The 26,506-nt window shown below is 36.7% G+C and overlaps 1 protein-coding gene across 21 annotated transcripts in view; it reads left to right on the top strand.

Annotated features, from left to right (window-relative positions):
* DLGAP2 (DLG associated protein 2) overlaps positions 1-26,506 on the top strand; it is a 478,278-nt gene that overhangs the window by 337,666 nt on the left and 114,106 nt on the right. The gene's annotated exons all lie outside the window — the stretch shown is intronic.

The raw sequence follows: 26,506 nt of genomic DNA, 5'->3' as shown, positions 1-26,506 counted from the left end.
TCATAAACAGTTTTAAGTGATTTATTTTTTTTTTCCTACTGAATATGCAAAATCTGGTGGATTTATTCACTTGAACTTATTAAGGGAGTGCAAGTATTTGTGTGTGTGACTGGAAGAGTTGCAGGGGGAGAAAAGGGAAAAATGTCATGGAGAGATCACCCAGAAACATCACTTTACTGACACTTTTGTCTAGCAGGTGTTCTGAAAATTTTCTTTCTCATTTTAGAGGAATGTTCTCAGAGCTGATAATTCTCTATAGCCCATTTCTTACTGCTGAACTTTCAAGGCTTTGCTGTTCTACCATTCGTTGTGCATGAGATACTCTCTGCTGGAAATCTGCCACTCTTAGGGTCAGTTAAGGTCTTTTCTTCCTTTCTGGAACACCTGAAGACTCAGGTAAAGTGGTAGCCTGTTTGGGAAAGCAGAGGGAACAGGTGAAGACAGCACTTAAATATCTTCCCATTATCATCAAGGGTTATTCTGGCAGGTATCTTCATAGATTTAGGTCATATCTGTACAGTACTTTTCTACATGTAATCAAGTACATATGTTATTCTCACTAGAAGCATCTTAGAAAGCTGTGCTTGTTCAGGCATATTTTGGCTTTATATCTTCAGGTTGGCTATGGAAGCTCTGTGCTACCGTAAAACTCTTGAAAGTTTTTCTAACAGAATTTCTTGAGGAATCAGAAAATACTTTGATTACACATAATCAGAGAGGCTCTTGAAAGATCTGTGCAGGCTCAAGATCTGGAATCTTTTCCTTTGATTAGAGTGAGGACCATATATACGCAGCTCATTGACTTCAGCAAGAGCTGTATTTTTATGCCCAAAGGTGGATTTGAGCCTTCAAGACATAGTTTATGTGTGTTATCCTCATATGGTTCCTGGAAATGTCTGTAATGGGTGCTTTACAGAGATGTGTGCAAAAGCTCAAAACCACTTCAAAGGGTAGTACTCTTTGAAGTCATCAGCCAAGTCTAATCACCTTATTAAAATTTGAGGTCACATATTGAAGTAGTCATTTGGATGCTACATCCAGATAATAAATGTTCAGAATGAGACTTTGTATGTCTGTCCTACTCTAATGCTTCTGCAAATCATGTACCTGTCCTGAGACTTCAGTACTTGTGAAAGTGGTTGTTTTGTAAGTACGGGTTGCATCCTAGGTTACAGCTCTGTGTGGCTTCACTCAGTACTCCTGCAGCAATGCACCTGGAAATGCCAGCTTAGGGGGAGCTGCTGCTGACTGCAATTTAATCAGAAAGTTTGTGTGAAGCTGACAGAGCTGACAAAACAGTTGTTGGCTGTTGGTCTAAAAATGTGTTTTCTGGATAGACATAAGCATGCTGTGTCCTGCTCCAGGACAAATGAAAACTGCTTGAATGTGGCTAACGCCATGCTGACCCTAAGCTAATAATATACCCTCCTTCACAATGGGTGTATTAGCCCAGGCTCATCACCATGCTAATTGCTTTTTGTATCTCACAAATATGAGCTATGCAGAATGGACAAGCAAACATGTCTGCTTAACTGTTCAGACACTGAGCTTTTATGGTGGTAATGAGATTGAGACAGCCACTTCTTGAGCCCAACTGTCTGCTATGGTTCTCCTATAAAAGCCTGCATGGCTTTTTTTTCCTATAAAAATACTGCATGGCTTAGACAGGATGTGAAAGGGAACTGGAATGCAGAACTACCTTAGCTGAGTTTCCCTAAGCTGCTTTTTCATCTCAGTGGAAAGCATCCCAAATCTCAGGTTTCCACCTGGCATAAAAACCTTTTGTGTGTTTTGTCTATGAAGAACAACTGTGTCATCGCTTCTGCCTTAATCGTTCTCTTGTGTTCGTAAGTTGTCTCAATAGTGTCCTAAACAGAAGACCTGGTTCTTCAAGTAGCCTATTGCATGACTTCAGGCAAAAAAAGTCCAACTTTTTTTTTACCATTTCACAGTTCATAAAATGTGAATAATGACCCCAACTACCCCATAAAGCATTCTGAGATGTACTGATGCACTGATGAAGAGAGGCACATACTAGGAAGAGGTATTACTATAACCATTATTTTTTTTCTCGGTTCACTGAACAATAATTTTTGGATAATATTTAGTGCATCTTAAGTGTTCAGATAGGAAATTTTATAGATATCTTGAGAGGTACATTAGGAAGAGAGTTTGAGGGAGTAGGCAAAACATGAAAAAAACTCCTGTGGTGTCTCCTGAAGGGGCCTGTGTACTTCAAACTCACTATCTCGCACAGGGTGTTTGAGATGAACACAATTAATGAAAAAATCTTTCATTCTGAGGGAATGTTAGAGGTAACAACATCATAGAGAGATGGTAGATGAGCAAGGATCTCAGATTTAAATCTTTGGACTCTTACTTAGGTAGATAGACCTTCATTAGACAGATAGGTAGTATTTATATGTATGTATTCAGACAAAATTTGAGGATCTAGATCCTCTTGTAAATCTGGCTCTGAAGATGATTTCTCTAAGTTTGAAACAGATCTTTGTCAAAATGATTACTTGAATTCTCACATCCATGCTAGTGCCAGAAGAAGGATCTGAACCAAATTTCTTTTTAGAATATCACTAATTATAAGCAAACATATGAACTTCATATGTGTAATATAGATGTATATACAGTTGTGCACAGAGATGAAGCAGACAGTAATTAATGCCTGTAGAAAAGGAAACTACTGTATAGACAGTATTTGAGGCCCTTTTCATCTCCTTTACTTTCAGTTTTGTATTTCTAGTAGAGAAGAAAAGGAAAGAATGAAAAACAAAGATGTGGAGGGTACATTTTGGAATAGTATGCAATTTAGCACAGTTTGCCTTTATCTTCATGTTCATAATGTTTTTCACACAGGAAAACATTATTTTTTGGTGAAAAGTAAAAAGAAAATCCAGTAAATGTAGGTTAGGGGAAGTTGGGGAGAACTGTGTCATTTCTTCAGTGATATTCTGGTAACAGCTGTAGCACAGCTGAGTTCTCCTAAGTGTAGGGGGAGGAAAGCTACACTGTTAATGGTAGAGTATTTATCTTATGTTGTTCTCCAGGCTCTGAATATTATCTAGTACTTTGTGCCAAATGTAATAAAATGGCCAGGATTCTCATTATAGAAAGCATAAATTGCTGAAGGCAAATATATTATGAGGGAAACTGTCAATGTGATAATCATGCACTCCTGTCACTAAATTGCATAAAATATATGTATTTATGAATATGCTAACACTCTAGACCATTTACTGGTGGAATAACTGTAAGAGTATCCACTGGGAATATTTTATTCTTTTTGTCATTTTTTCATTGCTGCATAGCCTATGGAGATCAGACATTACACTATATTTGAAAAGTATTATAAATAGGTCAGGATGCCAGTATTTGCCCAGTCACAGTCAGACACTTGTAATAATATCATTTTAGGAATTACAAAATCATTTGAACAATAAATTAACTTGCAATTCAAGGGAAATGAAAATCAGCCAATGTAAGTTGGGCCTTTGTTAAAAATATAAAATTATCTGGTTTTACTAACGGAATGCATGCTTCTCAGACATATAAATCTTTTAAATGATTTGGGTGATAGTCATCAAAGAAATACTGGCTAAAATCATTTTAGCAGTTTAATAGTTACAAATAGCTAGCTTTAATACATCTGAATTTCAAAAGTAACTTCTTATGAAAATCATTACATTTAGGTACTCAAAAACAGCACTTGTGTACTATGATTAACTTGGACTTTGAAACTTTCCATCCTCACCAAAAGGGAAAGAAAAGGGAGAGATACACAGAGTGACCTGTTTTCCCCATGCCCTTGTTCCTGTGCAATATGGAACATGAATTTCTGGAGTATGCTCCAGCTCCAGTCATAAATGAGAGACACATCTGAGTTGATCCATACAGCCTAAACTTCCTGCCTTTAATGTTGGCCAAAATGCTGGAGCAGAGAAAAAGGAACGAGATTTTTGGTATAAATTAAAATTATGTTTTGTTGATTTATCTTTCTGGTCTCCAGTTTCGTTTACAATGCTGAAATCAAGGACATTATTCTGCTTTTCTAGTGCCCGTATGTTTAGAATTACCTCAGATAACGCTGGAAAACAGGAATATTTTGGGCAGAACTCATTTCTGAATTAGAATGTCAAATATAGGTATCCACATGTGGACATGATGTCTGTGATCCCATTATAACCTGTGAAGGTCTCATTGGTGGAGCATCAGCTCACAGTGCAGACTCCATTGACTATATTGAACAAATCTCCTTTAAGTATATGGCAGCTCAGATGCGTAGCACACATGTAGACACCTACAATAAGTATGAAGCTAGGAATTAAGTCTCATCCATAACATCTTCCAAAAGAATTAAGTATGATAGTCAGATGTTCAGAAGCTGAATGCCTTTATTTAACATGGTCAGACAGCTTGTCAGAGACATTTGTTGGACTTAACATTCAAGATTGGGGTAGATACTGTAGCTACATGCATTCAAGTAAACTAAACATGCCCAGGAATGGTGCTGGGTAGTTATGCCAGCTGGCATAGCCTGACCTACCTTTTGCTGGTAAATCTGTCAGTCTCCACAACTTGTCTGTGCACATGAATGCTTGTATGCAATGTGTTTGTTGGGCATGGAAGAGATCTGCTAGCCTGTCTGCAAGATTCTGATTTCCATACCTATGACAGGAATGCTTTAGGACTATACACCAGAACCTGGAAATGTCCCTGTCATTTTTTTTTTGTTTGCTATTTTAGTTACAGCATGTAGCTAGCACTTCTTATCTGTATGACTTGAACACTTTTTCTTTGTATCCCACGTGATATATCTGGTCTGGAGGAGTGTCACAGTGCTGTGAATGAAATGTAGTGATTTGGTTGTCGATGGAGGAAAAAAAATAACAAAACAGACACTGATCCAGGAAATCAGGGAATAAGGTTCACCTTCCCACAGCTTATAATGATGACTTGGTATAATGAAGCAACATTTCTCAGGATTTTCTAGCAATGCACAAAGAAGTAGTATGGAAAGATGAATCGTGCCATGGAAACAGAATTTATACATTGCCTTGAGCAGGATGGCACCATAGTGTAGGACTAACAGAGCATATGTAATAATAATGTTAAACATAATCTAAATTTGAATTATTCTTATATGAAAATACAGCTTAACTCACTATGTTTATGTTAGCCTATTTTCTTAAAAATATAAACATAAATAAAATCAACCCCTACAAAGATGTAACTCACAGGGTGCTGAAATATGAGTTTGTTTCTTTATAGTACTGTGCCTATTGACTTTTAGAGGTAACTCGGGTATTTTTGTATTGTATTTGAATATGTTCTCCAGTCTGATTTCTTCCTATTATTTTTACTGAAGGAATAATACAGTCAGCTTTAAGTGTGCTGAAAATCTCTCTCATCACCCACTTCAGTGCAAACTGAAATTATGACAGCAGATAAAGAAATAAATTCAAATGATCCTACGCAGAAAGCCTAGTCAAAGAAAAACAGCTAGGTTTTACAGTAAAATATGGATTTGGTAAATAGCAACATTTTTTGTTTTAATACCTGTGTTGCCATCTTCTCTTAAAATTACTTCAATTTAAATGAAAAGCAGATTGTTTCCCTTATTTCATTCTTTTGTTTGTTTTGCACATGACTTTTACGCCAAGTATTGCTGAAATGTTGCAACTACCAACAGATTAAGGTGTTTGCATACTGTGTTGAGTCTTTATATTGTACTGTTTTTATTACCAGTATAATCTCTTCCTATATTTTTGAAAGTCTTACCACCATTCTGATCTGTAAATAGCAGACTGGTGAAATAAAATTCTATATCCAAAAGAAATGAATGGGATTTAAGCTTCTCTCCCTACTGATTTTGGATGAGTAAGCTAGGATGCCCAACATATGTGTGTTTTAGGATATAGGACACAAAAATGAAAACACAGTGCCTGACTAACAGTTACTTTGGATCATGTTTTATAACCACTATATTTGCAAGTGTTATATTTCTGAGCCCATGAGCTGAAGAGGGGCAGGCAGAGCTCTGGAAGGTGCAAGGGCAAGAGCTGTCTGGGTCTGTCCGAGCAGTACAAGAACAGGCAGACATACCATCCTTCTAGCACCCACCGAGCTCCATCTCCTTAGCAGTGCTTTTGATGGGCCCATCAGCACCACTTTGGCAAGGAAGGCCTGAATACAGTCAAAAAGAGAAACTCGGAAGCTGTTTTCAAAGGGTACAGCTGTATTTAATGTTTCAGAGATTGAGTAGCTCAGGCAGAATGACTTGCCCAAGGTTTCAAATCAAACCAGCAGCAAAAACAGTAATTAAGAACCATGAGTTCCTGATTCACAGCCCTCATTCATTTGCCCAGATGCTTCCACTTCTCCATTCCTTTAGTGTTTTTTTTTTGTTTTGTTTTGTTTTTTTCCAGAAAGTTAACTGCAGTTGTAGATTTTAATTCATCTCCCTTTGAAAGACCAGAGCATCAGAGCCTCAACATGCATTGTAAATCATGGGCAGTGGTACTAACCTGTCTCTTGAAAATTGAGAATAGAATACCGAACTCAGTTTTGCATGTTAAAATTAAATATTTATCACAAAAAGTTTTGGGAAAAGGATACTGAAAGGTCACTTTTTCCATTGTGGTCTGGCAGCAGAAAGGACAGCAAAGATTTTCAGAGAATAGCTAAAGCAAGCATATTGCTTCATTCCTTAACCTTGTCATGCAAATTCTTCACTTAGTCCATCAAATGTGTCCTATTGCCATTTATCCCCTCAACTCCATTGTCATTCACCTCCAAGAGCCATGCTTTGCATTTCCTACCTACTGTTTTTCTTTTCATTACTTCCTCATGCTTGCACTGTCTTGCATGCCCAACAGCAGTTCTGTGGAAGCAAATTTTCTGGACAGTGAATTGTTATCTAGCTTCTTCAACTTTCTGATTCACTATCCAGAGGTGATCTTATTTTAAAAAATGTTGTGTGAATCTTCCACCCATTTCTACTTGATAGAAGTTAATACTTTCCTGGACCCCATTTTGCCAGCTGATTGTCTGCACAAAACCCTGCAAAATGTGTTTGTTTGTTTTTAGTGTTTGTTTGATTGTTGTTTTTTTTTTTTTTTTTTTTTTTTTGCAGCTTTCCAGTTACTCAGACATAAATAAGTAAAAACCTTCATATTTGTTACCATTTCAGACTTGCGGTCAGTGCTTTTTTTGACTCCTGTCTCTCCTTCCCTTGCATTTTGGTCATTGTCATCATCTAATATTTGTTTTTAGAAATGAAAGTAAACCTCAACATGAAGGAAGAGATTCTCTTCTACAGCTGTGTACTCCCTCTCTTGGATTTCCCTTCACATATTTCTATACCTTACAAAGCACAATTAATCTTTTTTATCTTTAGGACTTTGTAGTTCTCCTTGTCCTTCTTGTTGTTATCTGCAGAGAGGTAACACTCCAAGCCTTGCATCTGATTCCTTTTGCACTGAGCACCCTACAAATGTGGAAAATCAGCTCCCTTTTACAAACACATCATTCTCCAAATAGAAGACCCAGAGTGAGAAGAGATGGTATACCATGCAAACTGCATGATGTTCAGAAAGCAAGAAGAAAAGAAAACAAGAAAAAGCATGTTGCAGCTGTTTTAGCGTAGTGGAATCTGTACGAATCATCAAGAGGAATACCAGAATAGTAGGAGGAAAAGAGTAAAAAATGAAGAAACGGAAAAGGAAGATGAGCTGACAACATTTCATCTCACTTAGTTTTTAACTTTAATGCACAGTGCTGGCAAGTTGCGTGTAAATATTAACATTTTATTATAGCAGGAATAGGCCCCAAATAGATAGTGACTCAGATTGAGGATACTCTGGAATATAGTTTGAGATCTACAATAGAAAAAATAAACTATTGTTTGTCTGGTGACTCGTTGCTAATGCAGAATATTATCCCCAAAGTATATTTTTCCATTGATTTAGTTGCTTGGGATACAGTTTAAGCAGTTTTTACATTTTGGAAAGCATTCTTCTGTTTTTGTTTTGCTTTCCTTTCCTTTGCTTTGCTTTGCCTTTCTCACAAGGTTGGCTTTGCCTAGAGAAATATAAAAGTTGGCATATCTGGAGAGAAAAGTTTCAGGACTCCAGCCACATAGTAAACTAAATTCTATTTTTCTTCCTAATGATTAAAAGCAAAAAAAAAATCAAAAAGTAGATCATAACACCACCCACTTTGTAACCCACACAGATGCAAAATGCCAATCAATTCATATTATTTCATCAAGGAGAAGTCGTCAAGAATAAACAATGACAGGTTCAGTTTGGCCAAAAATGTTATTTTGTATATGTATTAGAACATTAATACTAAATGGTACTTGAAACTGTTTAAAATATAAATAAATTTTCTGTAAGTTTTTTAAAAGTTACTTTTTTTACCTTAAAATGCTTAACTGAGTATTGATTTGGGAAGTCTTTGCTATTGTCTTCAGGTAGGCTTTTAACAATTAAAGGAGAGGGTAATAAATAAATGTCTTTAAGTAGTCATCCAGACAAATAAAATGGGACACATAAATACATGTAAGTTCTTTATATCAGGCTGGATTCAGTTACATATATGTCTTAGACACCTGACTGTCCATTTGCATTTCCTTTTTGACTCTGTGAGAGGAGATGGACACCTATACATCTTGCTATGGTACAGAGTACAGACGGAAGAGCTAAACTGATATCTCACTCAAACAATGAGTTATCAGTCTTCATATTCTGCTGGTTAATGTCTAAAGAACAATCATTTAAAACAACTTAGGTGACTGGATTTATACCATTTCCTTATAAAAGACATCCTTATTTGAATTCTGCATTACCCTCTGCCTTCTATTCCTAGGAATATTTTTCGATTTCTTTTCAGAGCAGCTTTTCCTTTTTTCTTTTTTTTTTTTTTTTCCTTTTCCAGGAGGGCCTTTTTTTTTTTTTTTTTTTTTTTTTTTTTCTCCAAACACAATGTATTTTTTTAAATAAGTAAACACTGTAAGTAGACCTAGAGATCTATTGATGGAGGATTTTGAAATTGCATTTAATTCTAAATCAGTGTAAACCCCCCTTCCCCACAGATTTAAATTCTTCAGATGGAAGAATTCTAAGAGATTGGATAGTTCCCATTGTGAGCCAGTCTCAAAGCTCCAGATGCCATCTGGTGGCTCTCTGGGCTGCAGAGTGAGGAATCCAATAGAGAATTAATATGTTTCCCCTCCTGAATTCTGTTACAACCAAAACATCTCCACAAAACATTTTTACTCCAGTGAACAGGAGCCAGAAATTTCTGGTGTTAGCCAGATTCTTTTTAGGTTTTGACATGAAGGCTTGTCTTTATCCAAGCTCTTAATCAGTATGAACTTTTTAGTCTTTCTCATCTATTCATGAACTGTCTTTCACCTCATGTACTATACTTTTAAAATACTTCTTGGTCAAATGTTGGCCTTTAACCCATTCCAACTAATCCAGACAAAATAATATTCCATTTAGCTGCTTGTGCTAACATTTTCTCACCAGTGGCATATGCATGGCCAACAGCTGTAATAAATGTACTGACTTTGGGGGTATATTGATACCTCATATTATGGGAGACTCAGAATGATAAAATTTATGTGAGATTAATGGGGAGAAACAAACAACAGTGTTGATAGTTTATGAGAAAATCTTGAACATCTTTAGATAAATAATCACTGATATAAAAAATGCAGTTTAAATGCCAGGGAATGTTAATTACTTACAGTTTAATGAGGAAATTAATTAAGGCACAGCATAAGTACAAAGTAAGAATGCCTGTTGTTTTTCTCAGTAGATAATGGATAGGTTTGAAATACTGAGAAAGTCGAGTTTGAGACATGCAAGGCTGTTATTTCATGTAGAGGTGAGTTGTGAGCAAGTTTTGAGAAGAAAGTTAACTTCAAAAAGGAGACTCCAAGAAGAGTTTGGAGCCATAAGAAAAAAATAATAATAATAATAATAATCATAGAATCATAGTTTCATAGAATAATTAAGGTTGTAAGAGACCTCCAAGATCATCTGGTCCAACCATCACCCTACTACAAATGTCAGCCACTTAACCATGTCCTTAAGCACCAGGTCCAACCTTTCTTTGAACGCTCCCAGGGATAGTGACAACACCATCTCCCTAGGCAACCCGTTCCAATGCCTGACTACATGTTTTAAAAAATCTAAGGAAGCCAGTGAAGTAAGTGGTGCATTCAGTGAAATGGCAGCAATGAAAGGAGGTTGGACATGTAATTATATGATGAAAGACCCTACCAATTATCTTCTGAGAGGTTGACGCCTTATTTTTTGACCTCATTGCCAAGGAAAGTGCAGAAGATTGAACAAAACATGAGACTTCTAATGTGAATTACCAAAAATAGCAGAAATACGTTCTTGGCTAAAAAAAAAAAGAAAAAAAAAGTATATGGAGTAGTTGTGGGATAGACTAAGGGAAATTTGTGGTAGTTTTGGCAAAGGATCTTAGGCAGCATCTTGTATATACTTTACAGAGGGATGTCTTAAACATTTCAGATAGGAACAATTCTAAATGTGATTCTCCTGCTTATTATACTGTCTAGATATTTTTACACTTTGCATTTGTCAAGCAGGCAGTAGATTTCTACCTCTATACCTGGAAAATATATGTCTCATAATCTGTTGAATTACAATGTAAGTTTTATTTTTCAATCAGATGTTTTCTTTCCCATAGATGTATGTTATTTCTCCTAATTATGGTCAAATTTGTAGAAGTAGAGTAAGAAAAGTGGAAACAAACAAGGGAAGCATCAGTGGCTTCATGTGAAAGAGTCCCTGAGATAGTTTATAATAAAATATTACATAATAAAAGAGCAAAATAAAAAAACTTCAGTACTTTCCATGAACTACAGATTTAAATGTAAGAGAAAAAAAAAAAACAAAAACAAAAAAAAAAAAACACCTTTTATAAACACCTTTTATTCATTCTTATGCACGTTCTATTTAAGCTTAGGTGTATCTCCAGGGGAGGCCAAATTCATGGAAATGGAAATAAATATATATGCCAATTAATCATGGCCCTTGAATTCAATAAAAATTGACACTGCAGTCCTACGTTGTCATTTGATTTACATGTCAATTTATTTATTTATATTTATATTTATATTTATATTTATATTATTGGTAAGTTAATGAGTTAGTTTCTAGAAGTCTAATATGTATATCATCAAAATATTTACTTTCCAGTTACATGAATCTTCATCTATAAAAGAGTTAATTTCCTACTTATTGCACACAAATGCTTGCTTCTTTGTTGCTTGTATTGATTTTTCTAATGCTGTTGTTCAGCCCTGAAGTTATAAGTTTTCATAAAAAGACCAGGGTGAAAAATTCTACAGCTGTAGTGTTTCCATGCTCTAACCTTAACTTCAGAGCCTTGCTGTCCCAAATTGTGCTCTTTCTTCATGTACTGTTTTCAGTACTAATAATTTTTCTACTACTAGCAAGTACTAGTAGAATGTCTAGTACAAATCAGTCCTATTGTTACTTACGTATTAAGTCTGTCATTGTAACATCAGGACATCATGAGCTGACCAAGGCACAACTACAGGGATGTTTCAGATTTGGAAGACTGGTACTTATAATCCATAAACCCAAGATAAACCAATAAAGGGAGAAATTACTACAATATGCAGACTGAGTCATAATTTGCAGATATTGTGATAATTCTATGCCTGTGAGTTCTTTTACTGGAGTTTTACTTGTTATTTTTACATTTTAATTGGCATTTTGGGAAGAAAAGAGGTGTTGCTAAGTGAGAAAACAAACAAATGAAAACACTTGGAGAAGTTTGAGTGGCTTCTGGGTCTGCCACACCTATCTAGAACACCGGTGTGGCAAAACAAGCCCTGTCAAGCTGTTCTGTCATAATATTGACATATTATGACAATAATATTGTCATAATATTGTCATATATGACATATTGTCATATATATATGTCATATATTGTCATATATGACAATATTATCCCTGGACATATTTATATTGCAATCAAGTGTGATTTCTGTTTATTAGTTTTGCAGATTGGTTGATGTAGTTAGCTCTAGTACTGATGGTAATACATCTGCTGCTATTTAGGGTTCATTGAAGGTTTTGCTAGGGACCCTCTGTATGTTCTTGGTGGCTAAAGCCTGAGTTACTATTGCTTAGCAACTGTTGATTTCTAACCAGATTAAAGGTACATGTGCTGTAATCATTCTTAATAGAAAGACATATGATACTGAGCAAGTGTGTGCATGTGTGTCAGAACAGAGAGCTGAAGGAGATGAACTAAAACAGTTAACCACATATGGGAGATGGAAAACTACAGAAATGAACTTGACAGCATAGGAGGTCTTGTCTTCACTACCTATATGATGCAGTAAACTTCTGGGAAAAAAAAAAAATAAATAAATAAATAAAAATTGTAAAGTAAAATTTAGTGTCCCTTTGTACCAGTGAAATCATTCAACCAAGATATGTTCCCCATTTATCCATAAATCTGAAAACTTTGGATAAAGATCTCTGGAGAAAAGACCACTTCTCCCTACATTTTGTAGAGTGAACTGTAAAAAAAATATCCTCGTATTTGTGCATTTGTGCAATGCAAATAGTGCTAATGCAAAATATAAGCAAAGGATATTCAAACAGCTAATGGTCTTATCTGAGGGACTGAACAATTGCTTTGCACTGGTCTGAACAGAAAGCAGTTTTCCACTATCTCAGGACTTATCTTGATTGCAGGTTTTCAGAATTGCAACAACACCGTGTGGTGGGTTGAGCCCAGTCAGCAGCCAAACACCCACACAGTTGCTTGCTCACTCCCAGGAAGGAAGGCGAGCACACTTGGGGATCGACATAATGACAGTTCAATAGGTAATGCAAAAGCTATATGAGCAAGCAAAGCAAGATGGGGAATTTACTTACTATGCCCCATTGGCAAGCAGGTGTCCAGCCACTCTGGAAAGCAGGGCCTCAGCACCCATAACGGTTGCTTGGGAAGAGAAGTACTGGTGAACCCCCTTCCTCCTCCTTCCCCTGAGCTTTTATTGCCAAATGCGATGTTGTATGATGTAGAACATATCTTTAGTCTGTTTGGGTCATCAGTCCTGGCTCTGTTCCATAAGGGGGAAAAGAGAAAGACTTGGCACAGTGCAAGCACCATACAGAAACAGGCAAAACACTGGTGAGATATCAACCCTCTATTAGCCACAAATGCAAACCACAGCACCCTGTGGACTGGCATGAAGAAATTTAGCTTCATCCCAGCCAGACTCACCCAGTACACACTGAAACTTTTCATCATTTTTTATTTCTTTTGTTTTGTTTCATTTTGTTCTGTTTTTAATGACAAGCAGAAGAGGGGTATGGCCAACGGTGACAGTATGGGAAACACAAATACCATCTTCTGATTTTTAAAATTTTCTTAGCTTTACTTGATTTTTGGCATGCTGTATCCACCGCCCTATGTCTTACTGAATATTTACTCATTTAAATCAATTTGAATATCTCCAACAGAAGAAACTAAGGAAAAATCAAAGGCAGAACATAAAGATATTTAAGCACTTGATCAAAATGTGGGGGACTTGCTTTCTAGCCCCAAACCTGACTCTGATAAACTAACAGCTAACAGCTGCTTCTCTTAATTTGATCCAGTATCAAAATTAGCAAGTTCTTCTGAGGCAGATTTCCTTCTCTCTTTGACTGGACAGGAAACCTTCATCAAAAATTGATGCATTCATGGGGGAAAAAAAAAAAAAAAAATCAGGTCTCAAAGTGTTTTCTAAGAATAGCAAAAAGGGAATTATTCCCTCAAGGAATAAGTCATGTTAAAAATTATTCGGGAAATCCAAGAAGATGGGATGTATACAATAAGGCATGCTATATTTTGAAAAATAAACTGAAATTGTGTGTACAGCACGGAGCATAGCTCTGATCATACAAACTGCTGTCCTATGGGAGATTATTCTGTCTTTAAGAACAATGGATCCACTACTCAAGTTTAACACAAGAAACAGCTTCAGTGATAGAAACTGATGGTTGCAAAGTCATTGATATATTCTCTTTATCAGGATGCTGTGATTGTGCTGTATTTAGTTTTAGCTGCCTCTTTCACACAGTCATGTTCTTCTTGTTACGTTTAAATACATGGTGTGCTTTCAGTGACTTTGGCATTTTCCTTTGGTCTGACTCCAAATAAAGTTTATCCAACTGAAGGTCTTGTATGAAAAGACTGCATAATTCAACACAATTTGGTTTTTTGCTTACAGTCCAGAGAATTAATACAAAAAGTTATATTACTTTCAAAATAAAGTCATTAGTAATCATTAAAGCAGCAGTCAAATTCAGACGGCACTACAGCTGCATAAAAAAATTGGAACTGGAAGTCAAACATTACTACTAATCACTGCCATTGTCCTGAAAGAGCAGAAATTAAATACAAATTTAAACCCATTTGAAATCCCATTACTGGGAGACCAAATTTGCTAAAAATGCGGAGGTCTTACTCATGGATTTCTGCAGAACAAATACAGTTTTGCTTTCTGAAGCACTCTCAAATGTCCTTAAGAAATACCAGAATGACAGCCTAGGAACCATATCCAATTACATAGGTGAATAATAGGTATGTGGAGGCAAGATTCCCAATACCATCTTGCTGATGTGACTTGACTCTGATGGGGCGAGAACATGGGGAGCTGACAGGTTATTTTATTCCCCTTGCCCTTTCATTCTGAGACAACAAAGAGTAGGTAAAAGTTTTTTAGTGATGGACATGTCTCCTGTGGGAATTGACAGAGTTTGCTAATTCATTTTCAGCCAATGACTTTGTCACTACCAGTCTGGGCTTGATTTGAGCAATGCACCAGAAATGAAACTCTCAGTTTTCCATTTGCAGCTCCCTAACCTTTCTGGTGGCCCTATTTATGGCTTTGAATAAACAAAGACATGAAGAAGTAAAATGGGCCCAACAGCAATCATTTGTTTTCCTTTTGTAATGTGAGCTTTAAGACTCTAGGACAAGCCGTTCCTCTTCCCTGGAGAAGGCATCCCTTAAACACAGCCCTGGCTCAAATACTGCCCATGTATTGCTACTATATGGAACATCCCAGCAAAAAATGGGTGTCCTAAACAGATTTAAATCAAGATTGCAATTCAATGATACTGTATTAAGGTAACAATACTGTTCAAAATGTAACTATAAATTTGATGATGTAGTATTTTCCTGTATATTTTGTGCTTATGATTACCAGATTGAAGTGAGGGCCCTGCCACACCATAGGGTTGCTGGAGCTGAGCAAGGGATTTTGTGTCTCCCAGGCCTTTGTAACTGAACTTGTTTACACCGTTGTACTACTAGGAAATACGAGCTAATTCCAGCTACTTTTACTGCCATGATACAGCTTAATGAATTTGACTTACAGGCAGATGGGTAGGTACACAAAATATGACCTTATATACCAAAACACATTAAACAGTCAGAATTTGATCAAGTATTTAATCCTATATCACTGCAAAATTATTTTCTTGAGTTTGTCAGCTGTGTAAGCTTCTCCAAAGAACAAGCTGGACATATTTCCGACCATGCATTGTTACCAGGGCAGTAAAGGGCCACACCGACATCTGTCAAAAGTACCTTTGGCCTATTACAGATACAGGGAGCAGAAGAGCAGAGGAATGTACATAATGTCAGGGACTTTGGCTCTGCATGGGTAGAGGGTCTTACATGGCCTTCATCAGGTCTTCATCAGAAATTCTTACAGTTAGCAAGGTCCGGAACCTATTATGCATGCATAACATAGGTCAGAGGTTGGACTCGATGACCTTGAGGTCTCTTCCAACCTAGAAAATTCTGTGATTCTGTGAACTGAAGTAGGACTAGCAGCACATAAATGTGGAAGAAATTTTGGTTTCCCCCCATGAGTATAACAGCTGCAAATACAAATGCAGACATGAAAAGCTGCAACAAGGTCGCCCCTGGAGTCTTCTCTTCTTCAGGCTGAACATCCCTGGCTCTCTCAGCCTTTTTTCACAGAATAAGTGCTCCAGCCCTCTGACCATCTTCATGACACTCCTCTAGACCCGCTCTAACAGCCCCACATCCTTTTTGTGCTGGGGGCCCCAGACGTGGACTCAGCACTCCAAGTGGGACCTCATGAGGGCAGAGCAGAGGGGCACAATCCCCTCCCTTGACCTGCGAGCCACTCCTCTGTTGGTGCAGCCCAGGATGCAGTTGGCCTTCTGGGCTGCGAGCACAAAATGTTAGCATGTCTGTGTATGCTAAGTGATCACAGAAATTCTTCCTATATAGTACACAGTTTCTAGGGCAACCAGCAAGGACCTGAGGAGGCTTGCACCCACTGTGCAGAGTGCTAAACAAGTGCATTAGTGAAAAAGCTCACCATGAGGAACCTGGCAGAAGCCCTTTCTTTGTAAAGTGCAACCTTCCTGAACCTGGTTTATGGGTCAGGTCCAAACAAATCCCTTCTACAACTGAAAATGAGGAGAAAAAAGAAAAAAAAAAAAAAAAAAAAAAAACAAAGAAAGAAAAAAAAAAAAAAAGATTTTCAATTGTTGAAACTCCCTCTTATGATATTTTTAAAAGTTCAATTTTTTTCCAGCTTGAATGTGTGTTGCTTCTGATATCCTGTACCTCATGAAAAATGTCAAAACTGAAATTATTTCAAAAATACAGGAATTGTTTTTCATCTGAGATGTTAACTTTAAAAATTTATTAATTTTAAAGTTGATTCTAAGTTGGGATTTTTTTTCATTTGAAAATTGCTGTGGGAAGGGGAAACATTTTCTCTGCTGTTTCTATTTGCAGTTCTATGTTAAAGACCTTGAGATACAAATAACTAGAGTAGAGCAAACAGTGGGAGCATGCATGCATGCATGCATGAACAAGATATTCAGGTGAGCTTCAACAAGTGACATATTACTTGCACTTCAACATTATTGCAGCTGAAGTTGGAAGGTAAATAAGAGAGGTCAGGAAAAATAGAAAAGAAAGAAAAATAATGGTGGGGAAGTGTTAAAAGAAAAAAAAAAAAAAAACAGGGATATGGGAGATGGAAAAATGGAACTGGTTAAAAGGGGAAAGATGAAAGGAAGCAGATGAGAGAGCAAGACTAGTGTTACAAGAGTATTGGGGGGTGAAGGGGTAGAAATGAAGACCAAACACTAGGAGAAGATAGTAAGTCTGAGCTGCTGAGCATAACTTTAGTAATATCCACGGGACAATGAAAACATAGGACAACAAATCCCTATCTGTCAGTCTTTGCCTGCTACAGTTGCTCCAGACCAGTGGTGCTTTCTAGGAAGTAACCTTGTTTTAGTTATTGCTATTTTTAAGAGGAAAAAACAACTCTTTCAAAAGATACTGGCATTCTGTATCTGCTTAAGTTGCCAGAAGAAGCTGCACATTACAGTTTATGTAATCATATTTACTAAATAAAAAACCATGAGCTGTCAATCATATCACCCCAACACTTACGTGTTCACAGAAGTCCTCACTAAAATTGGTTTGTGTAGGAATGAATATAGGAATAAATATATTTGAGCCCTCCCTCTGCTCTCCTTTTAACCTTTCACATAGAGGAAAACCCATACTCATTCTGTCTCTGGTAATATAGAGCTTCATCATCTAATGTCAAAAGGCCTTGGTGAGGGTTTTCACAGCTGCAGCTACTGACAGCTAATTTCAGTCTCAAGTGGAAGTGCTGACTGTGCCTTCACGTCCCAGCAAGGTCAAAGGTTTTTCATGCTAAATGTCACCCACGTTGGTAAACCAGTGACCACTCTGACTTATCATATATCCCAGGTCAGTGTAATGAATGCATTGGTTCTCTAATGTTGAAAGATCTTATTTATTAAACATTTGAAAAACAGGGACAGTGCTCAGACATTTTGCCCTACCGTAAAACAAACCTGTAAAAACAGAATACCAAGATCAGCTAGTAATAATAGTTGTATATCTGACTGTGTTTTTTATCAAGTAGTCAAATAAACATGGTATGAGCATATTGTTTCTCTAGGTTTAACCTGAAAGTGGAAAGGTCATAGAAAACATGCTCTGACGAACATAGTTTTGCATTAGAGATCTCAGTCATTTTTAAGGAGAGTCTTAAAGAAATGCTTTTCATCAGAAAGCATTTTAAATATATTTAAAAGACTAACCATTTCATCTACAGTGTTTTCTTTCTAAATGCCTGTTGTATTTTCTATGCATATGCAGATGACAGAAAGTTCGTTGAGTACCTACATCTGTCCACTACTAAAAATATCCTGTATTTTTTTATCGTAAACCAGGAAAATCCAGGGATGTTTTTTTTGCATACTTCTAGGAGGGGTGTAAGCCAAGTTATGTGACTTTTACATTTCTCTCTAACCATTGAACTATGCCCTACACTTTGTTCTGGTATTAATCCTCCCTTTGGTCTCTTTTAAGTATGTTTCAATTTCTTCAGGCCTTTTAATAAACTCAGTAAGCCCCTTGCCTGTCTGACACCACAGTGAAGCCTTAAGAGCTATACAAAATCATGCAAACTGTGGTCCTGAGCTCCATTTTCTATTTACTCCCTGTGAAGGTCCAAGAAAGACTTTTTGGACCTCCTCAAGTGTCCACTGTGGAGGTTGCTGCAAGTCTTTCCAAGCGCTGTCACAGTAGGTGGCAGATAAATGCATGTAAAAAAAGGTGGATTCTCAAGAACTGCAGGCAGGAAGAGCTAGTTATATAGATAGATAGATAGATAGATAGATAGATAGATAGATAGATAGATAGATTTTTTTTTTTAATATTTTTTTTTTCCTGAGATATCTAGAAATCTTTGGCTTGGGAATAAGGGGTTTTTAGTCACAATAATTAGATAATATATTCTTTAATGTTCTCCCTTTATAATGTATAAGATTTGGGATTTCTCTCACAGATCCTGAAAAGCAGTAAAAGGTAAATGGCTCATTCAGGAACACAGCCTTTCAGCTGTGCAAAATCAGGGAAGAAAGGGCTTTAGGAATTTCCTAGGCTGTTTGAAGTGCATGATCATACAGAGCTGTGTCTGAACACAATGTGTTATCCCTGTCTCTCTCTCTTCGCTTGAAGACATTTGTAAATTTTGATAAGGAGAGATACAGTTATTTAAATGAATTAATCATTTAAATTCCAGCATGACTGAAAAATGAACCTAATGCTCTGCAGCATCATCCTACACCTTTTTGCATTTATTGTTTGGAAATGTGCAGGGAAGAGGGAGAGGAACTTGCAGATCTCCAGGATAAAAGGGATAAGGCAGCTCAGAAAGCTCCTTCCAAGGAGTTAAAGGATGCTGGCAAGCTCAGAAAAATCTGCTATGGTGAACCAAAGCCTTTCAGGGTGATCACCACAATATTGCTAAGGTAACACGGGTTTTGTGGATAATTTTCAGCTGCCAAAAGCCAGAGGGTGGGAGTTGGTGCTGCCAAGACCAAGATGACCCCGGCAGCTTCTGTGATTCCCTGCAATATACTTCATTTTACGCTTTTTTAGAGATAGGACCTCAGGGACATTGCCAGCTTCCTCTCCTTGATTTAATAGGCTGTGTGCCTGGCTACTTTCTCTGACAGCCGAGTCCTGGTTTCACAGTCCTGCTCTCTGGCACTGTGTTACATAAAAGAGGACAGATTCGATGAAAGCAAGAGACCAGGAATTCCTCAGTCCTGCTCTTCTGGAGGCGGCGGGGGAGGACTGATTGTTGGGTTTGAGCAGTCTTGTTAGTAACCCAAGCTAAGTAAAATGCCAGGATTCTTCAATATTTATTAGAGTAATATATAAGAGAAATGTGTTTGTGTTTGGAAAGCCAAACAAATTGTCTCTCTTGGGCACAACTTAATATGAATAATGAATTCTCTGAGTTATGAAATGGGCAGATGAAAATATTAAGAAAAAATAAATAAAATAATAAAAAAATAATAAAAAAAGCAAAGAACTACATCTCACAACTGGAAAAATACATACTGTAAAGCCAATTACACTTCTGGCTGCTGCATCTAAAAATGACATAGCAGAACAACAAAAATGAACAGAGAAGAGTGAGAAGGATGATGAAAGATTTAGAATGGCTTCACAATGATAAAATACTAAACAGATACATTCCTCAGTTTGGAAAAGAGATAGCTGAGGCAGGGATATGACAGATGTCTACACAATTATAAATGATATAGACAAAGTGAATAGGAATCAGTGATCCATTATTTTCCATCACTGAACAACTAGGGGCACTTAATTAAGTTATCGGGCATCCTGATAAACAAACAAAAAGGAAATTCTTTTTCAAATAACGCATAATTAAATTGTGAGGTGCATTGGCACAGGATGCGGTAGAGGCTATCAGTATAAATGGGCTCAGAGAAGATTAGATGAATCCATAGAGGATAGATCCATTGGTGGCTATTAAAAACGATGATCTAGATTAAACTTACATCTCAGGAAGTCCCTTAAGTGCTGATTTCAGGCAGTTGGAAAGGTTTTCTAGGCAATCTACATATTTGTCCTGTTCTTATGCTGTTTTCTCTGGCATCCACTTTGGACCAGCACTGGAACCAGCTTCTGGGATAAATGGATCTCTGCTGGATCTATCAGGGATACTTTTATGTGTGTATAAGAAAAAATAGAAATAACCATAAAAAGAGTCTGTGATGAGAAAAATGAAAGCAACTTACTTAAACAGACTTCCTCTTACTGTTAATGTTTTCACACAAGCATCTTGCAAAGGAAATCACAATAATCTTGAACTGCCTAATATCATCTTTAATTTTTACTTTAATCAGAATTTACCTAGCCCTGCTGTGTATTTGCTCCTTGTCAGCATGCTATCAAAAATAATGACAAGAGTATTCTACTATTTGACAGTACTGCCACCTGGACTACATCTGTAGTAGTCAATTAAATGTAGCCAGGGCAAAGTCCCAACAAATAGGAATTTGATTATTTACAATGTCTTTTAGAGAGGAGGCCATGCCTTAGTTTTGTCCTTGGCCAACTAATTTGCAATCTCTCAAATAATTCCCAGGCCTGACCGGCAAGTTAACATGGGCAAGGGGCCATTCCCAACACAGTTTATAAGGAGCCAGACTCTTATAGAAGATATTGTCCTAACAATATTGTCCTCTAGTGGAGGACTTGTAGGTCAGAGGTTGGACTCGATGATCTTGAGGTCTCTTCCAACCTAGAAATTCTGTGATTATGTGATATGGCATGACCGTGCCCACTAGCTTCATGGCCAAAGAGTGGGCCCTCCCCATGCCTAATTTACTATATACATGTAGAATTGATTGGATGTGAACCCTTGGAGTCTGGGCTAGAAAATGTTTGCCACAAATGTTTGCCAAATGTTTGGCTACTTGGGGAAGGTCCAAGCTGAGCCAATTAGTATAACAATAGGTATAACAATATGCAGGCATGCAGATATTTGGTCATTTCACTTAGATCAGGATGAGAATAATTACAGTTCTCAGTGATACATACCCTTTAGCAGATTGGGGATATCTTTGGTTGGGGTCAAAGGACAGAGACAAGAAATGCTTTAATTGGATAGCACACTACTGGACTTTGAGATACAGGAGGTTTCTTTTCTAGGTATCTAGATATCTCTAGTCTGGAGGATGTGATTTGATTTTCTCTGATCATGGAGTGATATGGTGAGAGTCCTCTATTCATACTCTGGACACATTTTATGCTTGGTTATTATGTGATCAAATGAAGTTGCACCTGCTGTTTAATCCAGACATTTTCTTTCATCCTTTGTCAGAGTTAATGTGCCAGGTGCTATATAAAAAAGAAATTATAAAAAAAAAAAAAAAAAAAAAAAAAAAAAAAAAAAAAAAAAAACAGCTATGATAGGGAGCTTACAGGATGAAGAGAAAAAAAAAAAAAAAAAGCACACAGAGAAAAAGATCAGTGGGAGGTCCAAAGAAGGCCAATAACAAATAAATTCAAATAAATTAAAATTCAATAAACTGAGGAATTCAATAGCAGTTGTAGTTCTGTCTTAGTCTGATATTGTGATGGAGAAGGCAGTTAATTGATTATAAGTCTTGCTGATGTGGGCCTTCTAAAGTACGTGAACAGCAAGTCTCTTGACACTGCGGCCTATTTTGTGGATGGATGGGTTATGGAAGAAGTATGTTCTGGAGATGAAAACAGCATGCCTGTTTTTAAGGGCAGAATGAATGCATAAGAAATGAGGGCCAACAGAGAGACATATCTTGGTACAAGAGTTGGAAGGTGAAAAAAGCAAATTTAAACTGATATGTCAGGTTCAGAGAACAGATCGAAAGGTTAAAACTGAGATGATAAAATTTGATGGATGGATAAGGTTATTATCAAGCCAAGGAAAAGAAGCAATGGCAGATGGCTTCTGTGCAGGGCCTGTCAAAATGCTCACTTAGACCACACACAGAAAAGAACAGGATAGAAGAAACAATACCTCTGTTAGCTCATACAGAAATTTCACTTCCCTGACAACAAACACAAAGTAATATCCTACTGACTCACAGTCCAGTACCAAGTGCAGTTCAGGCACAATGAAAACTTGGCCCCAAGAGATTAGCTGCATCTCCTTTACCCAGGTCTTACAGGGATGTAATGCTGTGCCCTTCAGCAGTTTTATTTTGGACTTACATTGTACTGCAACCTAATCTCTAGACACAGAAAAGCAGATAGAAGAACCTAAGGCAACCTTCGTGCTTGGTCACTCATCAGAAACACCCTGAACCGCCTGAGCAATGGCACACAGTCATCCCCTCTATGGTGTACTCCCTTGCTCCTTTGGCCCGTGTCAATGAACATTTCTGAGGCAGTGTCTCTTCAGCAGGGCGAGGAAGAGCTGGAACAGAGGCACTTTCCTAACAGACATCCAGCCTTTTCTGAGGACAAAAGCTGATTGCAAGCACTGACCCATTTCATTTCCCACTGCATTTGTAGTAGCCTTAGGGTTGAATAAGCAGTCTGGATCTGTCAGGCTGGTTCCAGCTCAGAAATGTCTCCTGATATTTTGAAGCTTAAGTCTGGAGAACTGCAGCTGTGAAAGCTTCCTATCGCAGTCTCAAGTGTCATCTGTGCAGTGTTGCACTGGAATGCATGACAAATCCATCAAGTTTTTCAGAAAGAAAAAGAGATATTAAATGTAAACGACAGCGTGTGCTCTCTTCTTTAGGCAGATCACAGCATTGTTTTACTATACATCCAGCTTTCACAGAAGCAGATATCTCTATATTTTTTAATCCTATCATTTTAGTCATTATTTTGAGCCTTGTTGAGACTGAAGAAATTTCTCACTATTTTTCATTTTCCATTTCAGACACAAGTTTTTGCTTTCTATTTAGACCAGTCTGTGATGCAGCCATTTGTATGTGTAGAAAAGATTTTAGCTAGTAATTGTGGTCCTTGTCTAGTGGCTATGTGTTCTTCACTTTGTTTTAAACCTTAAATTGTAAATCATCCTATTTTAGTAATCTCATCTTTCTTTGCAATTCATTGCCAGTCAAAACACTCCAAGCTAATACTGCCATTTTTACGCATATCCAGTGGTGTAAAACTTTCTACCAGTAGAACCATCTTGACCGATGGGCAAGCTGAAATACGAAATATCTATGAGGCAGAGGAGGTGATTGACATAAAATGAATACATGTATTTTATGACACTTGAATTTTAGCATGCATGAGAATCCTGTGATGATCTGCCTTGCTTCATTGCCATGAGATATTAAGGTTACTGCAGTGTTCATGAGTGAAAGATAGGCTTTTCATTTCTATGGTCCATAATAAAAATGGTAATTCTTAGGAAAAAAAAAAAAAAAAAGTAAGCTGAACAAACAAAGTCTATGTATGTCTGTTATTGAAGGAATAATATGACTTTGAAGTACAGTTCAACCTCACACAAAGATTGTCTTTATGTGCTGCAAGAGCCACTGAGATTAATTTATACTTCATAAGTGCAGAATACAAAAACTGAATCTCTTCAGGGGCTGAAGGCACTGACAGTAGCCTTTTGAAAAGACAGTCTAAACAATGAATTAGTGATGTGAATAGGTATAGTCATAAAGTATAAAGAAATAAGAACTCCTCATGTTTAGGAAGTAAACTAATCACTAAGAGCTACTCATATCCGTCATGCAGATTCATAAATCTCAGTATATCACAGGGGAATTCTAAGTTCCTTTGAAACATTTATGATTGACCCTCTACAAAATAGAATACTGATTTTTTGCAGAATGGAAGTTCTAACTTTTTAATGTTCTCTATAGGCTTTTTAGACAACAGACTCACTGACGCTAACAAATGTTTTCATACAGGATAGCTATCAAAAAGAAACCAATTATAAGCTTAATTCAACAGGATAACTGAGGCAGAAGTAATAACTGAATTGTCCAAATTTACACAGGAGTCTTACGGCAAAGTCAGAATCTGAGTTATGGATCCAGTTGCGTGGCCTTTATCTTTCATTTTGAAAATGAAGTTGCGTCTCTTTCTCAAACATATCAAGCCCATAAATATCTACTCTAGCTTAGACCATCTCTAGAATTTTAGTGTAGTTTTGAACAGTGTTTGTGAGAATAATGCTGACCTCTGGCACAGGAGAAATAATGTTATGCATTTTATTTTCTTAGATCATTCTGTAAGTGTTTCTGAATACATTATATAATTTTGGAATGAATCAATATATTCTTTTTCAAAAATACAAAACTATTGTTTCAATGTAAACCTGCTTTATTGTGAAGTTATAAGTAAGATCAAGTTACTTACTTGAATATAAAGGATCATTTTGAATATTTTTTTGTTATAACTTTCATTTGATTCGTTACTCCTGTGCAGCCAAATTAGAGGATACACATATGAGTTATACAATATAGCCAAATCAGATGAGCAAAGTCTCCATGGAAACTGCCTAATTTGTGCTTTTATTTAATTAGAGTTGTCCATTACCTCTCAAAATGAAATTTAATTTGAATTCATATGCCAGTCATTTTTTAAATTGTGTATGACTTTTTATCCATCACTTAACGAGATCTCTAGTAGGCTGTATTCTAGCAAAGTGAGTTTATTTAACAAGTGAGCTTATAAGTAAGATGTTTGTTTGACAGATTAGCTTTTCCCCAACTTTCTTAACATCCTAAGGACTTGTTTTCTATGCATTATCTATGCTATATTTCACATTGGTATCTATTGTGTATTCTTAACCTCAGGAACTGTCTAAACCAGGAACAATATTTTGAGTATCTACATGAGTATATTCAGTCATTTTGCTTTCAATGACATAATTGCCAAAAAATCATAATATAAATAAAAAGAGCAACCAAGACCAAGAAATATATAAAATGCATGTATTTGTCAAATGGAGCAATAAACCAGGCAAAATGGTGTGTCCTGTAAGCCAAACCCAACCAACCAACCAAAAAAAAAAAAAAAAAAGGAAAAAAAAAAAAAGAAAAACAAAACAAAAAACAGTATATCTGATACAGAGATTGAGATATTCTTTAGAAATGTTTGAGTCGGTTCAAATTTGCAGGGATATCTGCCTGTGAGTTATTTAGAAATCATCAGTCCTCAGTCGCGCACGACAGAACTGTGTTCTGTAATACATGATTCTGCCTTTCTTTGAGGAATTGCTGGTTGAACATGTAGTGGTGGACTATGGAGTACTCCATTCTTTCACTGCTCTGAGGTGTTTGTGCTTGTAGCACAGACGGAAAGAAAGAGTATAGCAGAAGGCTATATGAAACTACTTCCATTTCACTAAAACACTGGTAAATATGAATACTGAAACAAAAGCATTAAAAATGATAAATAAAAATGTGTTTTTGTGTACATATATGAAACATATTTCTGATATTTTGCATCCTAATCTATATATTCTCAAGCCATTCTTGTAACCTAAGTGTTACTGACTCAGTTATAGCTCCATGTTAGAAATAGATTTAGATCCAAATTAATTTGTATGCTAGCATGATGGGAGTGAAAGGCAGAGGTAACAGGCTGCAATTCTGAAAGCTGTATAGGCAGGGTAGCTAAGAGCTGCACTCAGTCCATTTAGTGGGTTTCTGTGCACCTCACTGCATTCATACAGCACAGACATATTGTCTGGTCTTGAGTCACTCTTCCAAAATTACAGAATTTGCCTGTGGCACAAAAGTAAATGTTACTGATAGGAGAAAAAAAAATGCAGAATCAAAAAGGCAGTGAATAAAAATTAGAGAAAGAGGCTTGAGAATCAAGAGTGGCATTATTGTCATCAGAGCTGGGAAGTACTAAAGGTACAACTGGAGGACTTACAATGACTCTTCCTGAAATAAATACATTTTATAAATAAAATTAAAAAAAAAAGGTTAAAAAAGGGTAAAAGGGAACAGAACTTAACATGACTAAGCAAAGCTGAAAAGAACAATTAATAATGGGAAAAATATCTGGGAAAATTTTAAAGTTCAAT

Source organism: Aythya ferina (assembly GCF_964211825.1).
Source record: "Aythya ferina genome assembly, chromosome: 3".
NCBI classification, from domain to species: Eukaryota; Metazoa; Chordata; class Aves; order Anseriformes; family Anatidae; genus Aythya; species Aythya ferina.
This window is presented reverse-complemented; position numbering and strand designations above follow the sequence as displayed.